The sequence below is a fragment of the Triticum urartu genome, chromosome 3 (assembly GCF_003073215.2).
Source record: "Triticum urartu cultivar G1812 chromosome 3, Tu2.1, whole genome shotgun sequence".
In the NCBI taxonomy this organism is placed as follows: Eukaryota; Viridiplantae; Streptophyta; class Magnoliopsida; order Poales; family Poaceae; genus Triticum; species Triticum urartu.
This window is the reverse complement of record NC_053024.1, coordinates 579,058,303-579,068,274: the sequence shown is the minus strand read 5'-3', so window position 1 is coordinate 579,068,274 and position 9,972 is coordinate 579,058,303. Positions and strand designations below refer to the sequence as shown.

At 47.4% G+C, this 9,972-nt stretch overlaps 1 pseudogene; it reads right to left on the bottom strand.

The window, feature by feature from the left end:
• Window positions 1-623: 623 nt before the first annotated feature.
• The window catches only part of LOC125546975, a 29,120-nt pseudogene continuing 19,771 nt past the window's right edge, over window positions 624-9,972 (bottom strand).

Genomic DNA, 9,972 nt, shown 5'->3' with positions numbered 1-9,972 from the left:
TGAGTATTGCGTGTGTGATTTATGAGTGCGAGAGCAGGAGTTCTACTGTCATGTTTGGCGGCCTGAAATGTTGGGGCGATCTTCATTATCAGTAGCCAATACCCAGTCTTTTTTATTTTATGTACTTTGTGATTTAGCGATGGAGCGTAGGAGTATATAGCTAGGAATTTATCATTTTAGTTCTCTTATAAATTGGCCACTTGTTTGTATTTTTGCTCCTCTCTCACGTTCGCCCTTTGAGGCTCCGAATAGCATAGAAATTTCAGATATCAGATATTCAGATATGATATCCTGAACCTATGATGTGAGCCAGGAAACCTAGAGACGAAAGATAGGCTAAGGATTAATTTCATTTGTTTTTCGTTTCTTTTGCTGCTTTTAGAGAAAGCAATCGCTCCACAGAAAGAAAGAAAAATAACGCACTGATGAATGGAATGGAATGGAATGATGGAATATCTCGCGTCCACTTGCTACAGCTTTTGCGCCGTGCATCTTCCAATGATCAGGCACGCATATTAAAGCGTGACCATGCGTTTGGGATGCCTCAAAAGTTTTGTTCCTTCGCACCCAACGAGTGACAAGTTGGCATCTCACGTACGTACTTTTTATATTTTCGTGAAACGTTAAGGAGCATCTACAGCAAATTCCATATCCCCAAAATATTTCTGGTATAAGGGAAAGTTAGGAAAAAAAATTACTCCAGCAGACCCCCTTTTTCAATATTTTCTGATTGTCACAAAAAAGAGCACCTCGACTCTCCCTATATAGAGGAGAAGATACAACCTCTCCTAATGATCCTATCCCCGTTGACCCTTCCACGCGCCACCGCCAGCCTGACCTCCGCCCTCCTCATTGTCGGCGACCACCGCCCCACCTTGCCGTCGCCATGGGGGAGAGAGAGAGACTAAAAATCTGGTTCACCAACATGCCAGTCCCATGCCAGGAGTATGGGGGATGAGGTTATTAATGATTTGCTACAACAACACACCTACATAATCTAATAAATTTACTGGAAAACCCCCTATAACCACCTATAGGAGAAGGTTTTTCGGCGATCTATTGGAGATGCTCATCTTTGGCCCGCATCTGTTCGGACTGAGCTGTCTGGACATCTCCAATGCTACGACAAGTTAGGGCATCTCCAAAGCTGATTCTTGAACCGCCCGCATCCGTTCGGACTGAGCTGTCTGGACCCATTTTGCCATCCAACGCAGAACACTACTATTGGTCCGCCGAGCGGTCCAGACGTCCGTTTTCCTGTAAACCAGAAGCAAACCCCCAGGGGTAGGGGCGGGAGGGCTTTGCGGGAGTGTGGACAACGCCGCCTGCCCGCCTCTTAGGACTCTTACACCCCGACCCACTCAAATCCCCCTCCTTGTCCATTTTTCTTCTAGTCCTCCCCTGCTTCCGCCTTACTTTGCATGTGCACCCTCCTGGTCTGACGCCGCTGTTCTACCTCTCTAGCTGCCACCCAGGCATCGTATGGCGTCTGCAGCCCCCACCAACGCATCTGCCCTCCTTGGGCTACGTCGTCGTCCACCTAGGATCCGTTCGTAGCTCGGTACCCTCCGCCTCGTGCTGACGACGTCCATGGCGGACACCACGCCCGACAGGTGTTCAGTTAAATGCTATTGAGCTTTTTTGAACTTCTTGTTGTTTTCTAGAGTAAGCAAGATGGCGGGGTACTCGGTGGAGGAGGATGAGTTGTTGTGCGATGCGTGGTTGACTTTGTAGGCAAGAAGTCAAGGAACTTGCTGCGGAGGTCCAACTCACCACTGAGCACACTGTCGTGACCATTGCCAACCCCGATGCTGTGGCGGGGCACCGCGCCATTGCGTCATCGATGGAGGATGAGCACGAGGTTGAGCGGAGCCGGGTGACCTTGGTGGCGATGTAGAGGGACCAAGACGCAATGTTCATGGAGCTCGTTGATCTTGTGGATTCGAAGGGGCACCCATGACCATGAGGCCTCGCGTTCCGGCAACACGGTGGTCATCGAGCTCCTCCCCGGTGAGGCAAGGAGTAGTTTAACCCCCTTTTTAGCTCATTTTAGCTCTAATCTAGTGGTACTATGGTACATTTAAGGTACTAAGTTTAATGTGGTACCATTGTACAGTTATGCACTAAATCTAGTTTCAGTTTGAAATGAGCATTTGTGTAAATTTGAGCTTTTGAGGAGTTAATAATTTGGGAAAGGGCTAAGTGCAAAACACCGGACCCCTTAAAATTTGAGAAGTTAAGTTTTAGAAGGTCATTTGAGAAGTTAAATGATATGAGATGTGATAGAGATTTTCTAAGCACACGCAGTTGTGCCTTGAGAAGGACTAGTGAATAGAGCAGCAAATGTTACTGCAAAAAAGGCACTTTGCTAAAAAAAATTGAACTATTTACATTGGTCTCTTTCAAACTCTTTTTCGTGTGCATCTTGGTAACTACTACAGCTTAATTGCAACGTAGGATCCTGAAAGTGTGTTATATCGACTAGAGGGGGGGGGGTGAATAGGCGATTTTTATGAAAGTCTTCAAAACTTGGGAGTTATGAAGACAAACAGTGAAGATTATGCCTATTACTATGCAGCGGAAGTTAGATTACACTAGGCCAGCCATGGTCATGTATTCAATAGTGTGAAAGCATAGTGACAAACAGCTTCAGTGTAATAAGGATCAAGTAGGAAGAAGTTATGAAGCCAAACAGATCATGCATTCATGTTGTGAAGACAAATGATAAAGCAAGCATGCAATGACTTCACAATGAGTAACAACAAGAGAAGGAGGTGAAGATGAAACCAGTGACTCGTTGAAGACAATGATATGTTGGACCAGTTCCAGTTGCTGTGACAACTGTACGTCTGGTTGGAGCGGCTAGGAATTTAAACCTTAGGACACACAGTCCCGGACACCCAGTCCTGAACACACAGTTCAGGACACCAAGTCCTCACCGTATTCTCCTTGAGCTAAGGTCACTTAGTCCTCGCCCAATCACTCTGGTAAGTCTTCAAGGTAGACTCCCAAACCTTCACAGACTTCATTCACTGGCAATCCACAATGTCTCTTGGATGCTCTGAACGCGACGCCTAACCGTCTGGAGGATTCACAGTCCTCAAGTGTAATAAGTCTTCAGATCACACAGACAAGAAGACTTAAGTGATGCCCAATTTACTCTGGCTCTGGGTGGTTAGGGCTTTTCTCCTCACTAGGAATTTTATCTCAAAGGCTTCGAGGTGGTTTGCTCTCAAACGACAAAAGCCGTGCACTGAAATCTGAGCAGCCAACCGTTTATGGTTGTGGGGGTGGGCTATTTATAGCCACTTGGCAACCCGACCTGATTTGTCCGAAATGACCCTGGGTCACTAAGGAACTGACACGTGTCTCAACGGTCAGATTTCGAACTCTCATGGCAACTTTACTTGGGCTACAAGTAAAGCTGACTTGTCCGGCTCTGGACAAGATTCGCTCTCATTGTCTTCACCCGAAGACATAGGTTTTTGATTTAGGCATCACTTCAGTCATTCTGACTGGTTCTCCTGGACCCCACTTAACAGTACGGTGGTTCCTATGACTCAACACAAAATAAAAGGAACTACGAAAGATCTAAGTCTTCGAGCTCCATAGGCTTCATAACGTGTCTTCTTTTGTCATAGTCTTCAAAGTGAATATCTTCATATACCACCTTTGTCTTCAATGTCTTCATACATTTTTAGGGGTCATCTCTGGTAGTAAAACCGAATCGATGAGGGACTTCTACCTGTGTTTTCCTGTAATTCTCACTAACACATTAGTCCCTCAACCAGGTTTGTCGTCAATACTCCAAAACCAACTAGGGGTGGCACTAGATGCACTTACAGATCCAGCTCCAGCAATAGCACCCAGTGGTGTAGCCAGCAGATAGACCCAAATCTTGTTGTACGCACTGGGTTCATAGATGCACCTGTCGATGGCCTTCTCACAACAAAATTCAGCCAGCATAAGTAAAATCGTGATCAGCTTGAAGCCAAAACATAAAGAACCCAATATATATATACTTGTACCACTCACAGATTCCACTTATCCTATGACGAGAATGTTCATCACTACTGTCGCACCAACTGCCACCACAATCAGCTCTTTCACCTAAGCATTTTGGTAAGACGGTTGAGATCACCAGCTATCTAAGGAAGACACCAAAGAGAAAATACTTATAGGAGGAAAGGAAGAAGTACTGTATATATTACTGCATGAGGATCAGTGGCAACAACGGTTATGACGAAGAGAATGTTAAACATTGTATTGTGACGTGTGCGTGAGTATGGTTGTTGTAATATGGTTAGTGTCGTGGTTTTGTCACGGCGGATGTCTTTAGTGTCAGGACTTAGTCACGAGGCCAACGCATCTATGTGGTAGCTTGAGAGGGGTTGAGCGGGACGAGAGACGCAGGGTGGATCAACACGTAAGACAAGGATTTAGACAGCTTCGGGCCCCGGGAAACATCATCCGATAATAACCTTACATGCTGTTTGTGGCTAGGTCTCATTATGATTATGAGGGAGTCGCCGTAAACTGGCTCTGCTCTTTGTGTCTAGCCCTAAGATTGTTTCTTCTTGCTTGTAGCTTCTCCCTTGTCCCTCTTGGGGAGCCTTGCCCCTCCTTATATAAGTTGAATGGGCCGGCTTACATGTAGAGTCCTAATAGGATTAGGACTAGTCTCTTTTCTATTACAAGATAGATAGCAATCCAGGTCTTATTCAAACTGTTTAAGTCAGCCTGTTGGGCCACCTCCCATGATGGGCCGCGACCTATCTCCATGAGGATACCCGTGTCTCATATCCATGACAGTTAGGCTTAGAGATATGATCCCATAGTTTGTTAGATTACTTGGAGATCAATCCTAGCCTAACCAACCCTTGTAATCTCTTGGTCTTGAGCCCAATACTAACATGCACGCGTTCCTGCAGCTTTGCATACGCTTAAGCCTAGTTTTCTACATGGTATCAGAGCATAACCCTTCCATGCATCTAGATGTCCTCATCGTCCTCCTCCGCCATGGCCGGACCCTCCCTCACTTCCCTCGGCCATACCATCACGGAAATGCTGAACCGTGAGAATTTCCTTGTCTGGAGGGCGCAGGTACTACCACATGTTCGCACGGCGGGCATGATGGGGTTCCTGGACGGTTCCCAGAAGGAACCCGACGCCGAGATCCGCACGGAGAGGGACGTCATCGGCAAGAAGGAGGTCACCGTCGCCGCCAACCCAGAGCACGCCATCTGGGTTACCCAGGACCAGCAGGTGCTCTTGTTTTTGATCGCTTCCCTTTCTCGCGAAGTGCTCCTGCAGGTCAGCAACTGCACGACGGCCGCCGCCACCTTGAGCGCTCTTCTCCAGAGCTTCTCCTCACAATCCTGCGCCCACATCATCCAGCTTCGCGATCAGATCGGCCACACCAAGAAGGGCGACATGACGGTGGCTGCCTACTTCACCAAGATGAAGGGGCTCACTGACGAACTTGCAGCCGCCAGGAGGCCTCTGGATGAAGATGATGTTGTCTCTCACATCATCCAGGGGCTCATGCACGAGGCGGAGTACAGCGGGTTCGTCTCCGCCGTCTCTACACGCACCATCACCGACCAGCCCATCGGCCTAGGCGAGTTATTCTCGCTGCTGCTTGATGCTGAGTCACGCATCACCGCCCAGACCTCCGCCTACTCCGCCAACATTGCTACAAAAGGCGGAGGCCGTGGCAACTCCAACTAGGGAGGCTCTCGTGGCGGCAGCAACAGCGGCTCCCGTGGCTACAACAACAACAACAACACGGGCGCCTGCTTCTTCGACAACTACTCTGGTGGTGGCGGCTCTGGCAGAGCGCCTCGCCAGGGTGGTGATCGCGGTGACCACGGTGACCGCGAGAAGTGTCAAATCTGCAAGAACAAGGGGCATGGTGCGTGGCGCTGCAAGAAGCGCGACGACCGCAACTTCAACAACAATGTGCGTAACCCTGCTGGTGGTGGAGGTGGTGGTGGCGGCGGTGGGAACCGTTCTGCCAACACCGTCCACTCCTATGGAGTTGATACCAACTAGTATCTCGACTCCGGCGCAACCAACCACGTGACCGGTGAGCTGGAGAAGCTTGCTGTTCATGACCGTTACACCGGCTCGGAGCAAATCCACACCGCAAGTGGTCAAGGTATGGACATTGCACATGTCGGTCATTCAGTTCTATCTACTCCTCATGGCTCCTTAGATCTCAAGAACATACTTCACTGTCCGCATGCCGACAAAATTTTACTTTCTGCCTATCAACTCATCAAAGATAATCATGCTTTTCTTGAGATTTACCCTGAAACCTTTTTTGTTAAGGATCGGGCCACTCGGAGGACCATTCTTCAAAACGAGAGTAGGGGTGGCTTGTTTCCTATTTCTGGCCGACAAGATGCTCCTTCTCCACAAGTTCTAAGTGTGATCAAACCATCTACTTCACGGTGGCACAAGCGCTTAGGACATCCTGCATTACCGGTGGTTCAGAAAATTCTTCGAGATTTTAGTCTTCCTGTGTCAAATAAACAAGATCATTTGCTGGTTTGTGATGCTTGTCAGATGGCCAAGAGCCATCAACTTCCCTATCCTAAGTCTTTTAGTGTGTCAAAAGCTCCTTTAGAGCTTATTTTTTCGGATGTATGGGGTCCTGGACCCGTCTCTGTAGGCAGACACAAATATTATGTGAGCTTTATTGATGATTTTAGCAAGTTTAGTTGGATTTATTTGCTCAAAAATAAGTCTGACGTGTTTGAGAAATTTCATCTCTTTCAACAGCATGTTGAACGTCTCTTTGATCGCAAAATTCTTGCTATGCAAACGAATTGGGGGGGGGGTGAGTATCAAAAACTCAATTCCTTTTTTGAACGCATTGGCATCACTCATTACGTCTCATGTCCACATGCTCACCAGCAGAATGGATCTGCAGAATGGAAGCACCGGCATATTGTGGAAGTTGGTCTGTCCCTTCTTGCCCATGCCTTTATGCCCTTAAAATTTTGGGACGAGGCGTTTCTTACCACTGTGTATCTTATCAACCGTGTCCTAGTAGGGTTATCAAAAACCAAACGCCACTTGAACGTCTCTTTGGCAAGAAACCTGACTATACCTTTCTCCGCATCTTTGGGTGTGCCGTTTGGCCTAATCTGCGTCCTTTCAATAAGCACAAACTTGAATTTAGGTCAAAACAATGTGTCTTCTTGGGGTATAGCAGCCTACACAAGGGATACAAGTGCCTCGATGTAGCCTCTGGTCGTGTCTATATTTCTAGGGACGTTGTCTTTGATGAACATGTGTTTCCTTTCGCCACACTCCATCTCAATGCTGGTGCTCAACTACACAAAGAGCTCACTCTTTTACCAGTTCATCTTCTGCCATCACCTTGTTTTGATCAAGGGGGAGTAGTAGATGCTGCTGACCACATGTCTATGTCTAATAATACCTTTGATCAAAACCTTGATGCAAGTATGCAGGAAAACGGAGAAGATTTTGGACAGAATTCGTATGATTTTATGCATGCAGAAACGACAGAGGAGGCTGCAGAAAATCCAGACGTCAATCCCGGGGCGAATCGCTCGAGATCCGTGGCGCCAGATGCGTCAGTTGGCGCAGGCGCAGGAGAATCCCCGGCGGGATCCGCGCCATCTCCTGATTTGGCGGCAGACCAGTCTGGGTCACGCAGCGGGCCCGCGGTCCGTCGCGTCGCCCGACAGCCAGCCTCGACGGGGCCTGGTGGCCCACTCCCACGTGCGGGTGGTCGGCTCCCGGATGTGGACGAGCGGAGTCCACGTCATGTGGGCGGGAACGCGCCCGACAGGATGCTGCATGCCAACCCAGGCGCGCCAAGTGGCAGTTCTCGAGAGGCGATCCCGTCTCCCGATCTGGATCCGCTACAGGAGCTCTCTCTGGGATCTTCTGCGGATGATTCCGGTGCAGCCGTGCCATCTTCTTCAAATCGTCTTCTACAACAACTTGAACGACCAGCTCCGCCACCTCCTGTGCTCTCCAACACCAGGTCACAAAGTGGTATTGTTAAACCTAAAATATATAAAGATGGTTGTGTACGTTGGGGCTCGTTTTGTGCAACAGGTGAACCACAAATTTTTGGAGAAGCATTGGGTGAACCTCATTGGAGGGAGGCAATGGATGAAGAGTATGCTGCTTTAATGAAGAACAAAACTTGGCGTCTAGTTCCACCAGTCAGAGGCACAAATGTAATTGACTGCAAGTGGGTCTATAAGGTAAAGAGGAAATCTGATGGCACCATTGACAGATACAAGGCACGTCTAGTTGCTAAAGGATTTAAACAGAGGTATGAGATTGACTATGAGGATACATTTAGTCCAGTGGTAAAAGCTGCTACTATTAGATTGATTCTTTCAGTTGCAGTATCTAGAGGTTGGTGCATAAGACAACTAGATGTAAAGGACGCGTTCTTGCATGGTGTTCTGGAAGAGGAAGTGTTCATGAGGCAACCTCCTAGGTATGAGAATCCAAATGCACCACGTCATATTTGCAAACTTGATAAGGCACTGTATGGACTAAAACAAGCACCTAGAGCTTGGTACACTCGGCTCTCCTCTAAGTTACAATCACTTGGATTTACTCCCTCAAAGGGAGATACTGAAAGTGCCTTATATCGACTAGAGGGGGGTGAATAGGCGATTTTTACGAAATTCTTCACTGAGGAATTTGCCAGTGAGGAAATTCCTTAGCGAAGAACTACTAGCAGCGGAATAAGTACTCAAAAGTAAACACAACTGAATACAAGCATAGTCATCATGATGAAATGAAGACAGGCACAGATTACAGGAAGAGTAATCACAGGATAACACAGGATGAAGACAAACAGACTGAAGAAATTGAACTGAGAAAATTGAGAAAGTCTTCAGTCAAAGTCTTCAAACACAGATATGAACAAACAGACAACACAGTTATGAGGAAATAGAACCAATAAGCTCGGTGAAGACAATGATTTGGTAGACCAGTTCCAACTGCTGTCTCAGTTGTACGTCTGGTTGGAGCGGCTGAGTATTTAAACTCGAGGACACACACTCCCGGACACCCAGTCAAGGACACTTAGTCCAAGACACCCAGTCCTCACCGTATTCTCCTTGAACTAAGGTCACACAGACCTCGTCCAATCACTCGTGGTAAGTCTTCAGGCGACTTCCAAACCTTCACAAACTTGGTCACTCGACGATCCACAATTCCTCTTGGATGCTCTAGACCATGGCGCCTAACCGTCTGGAAGAAGCATAGTCTTCAAAGGTAACAAGCGTCGGATCCACTCATGATCAATCTCTTCAATGATGCTCAATCACCTGGGGTTTGTAGGTGTTTGGGTTTTGGGTTTTTGGTTTTTCCTCACTTGATGTTTTCGCTCAAAGTCCTCGGAGGATGGGTTGCTCTCAAATGACAAGTGTCAGTTTCTCTCGGAGAAGCCAGCCAGCTAGTGGTTGTAGGGGGCGGCTATTTATAGCCTAGGGAGCAGCCTGACATGATAAGACATAAATGCCCTTCAATGATATGATCGTTAGGTGGATAGATATTTTGGGGCAGCCGGCGCATAGCACAGCAACGGTCGGAATTTTGAGTAGCAAAATCCTCAGGGCTATCATGTTCCTCACTGTGTAGGCAATCCGCACTGGCGAATTCCTAACTCCTCAGTCAGGACAAATTCCTCAGAGACCAGAAGAACTTCGTCTCTGTCACTGAAGAAATTGACTGAACTGTATGAGATTTCCAATGGCTTCACTCGAAGGGATTGGTAGGTGTAGGATTTTGAGTTGAGCATCACATGGAAATTTTTTCTTAGTATTTCCTCGACCCCCTTTAATAGTACGGTGTTTCCTATGACTCAAGGAAGAGAAAAACAAAACTATGAACACGAAAGTCTTCAAGCTTCATATTTCTCGCATAAATATCAAGTCTTCACGGACACACCAATTTCTTCACTTTCAA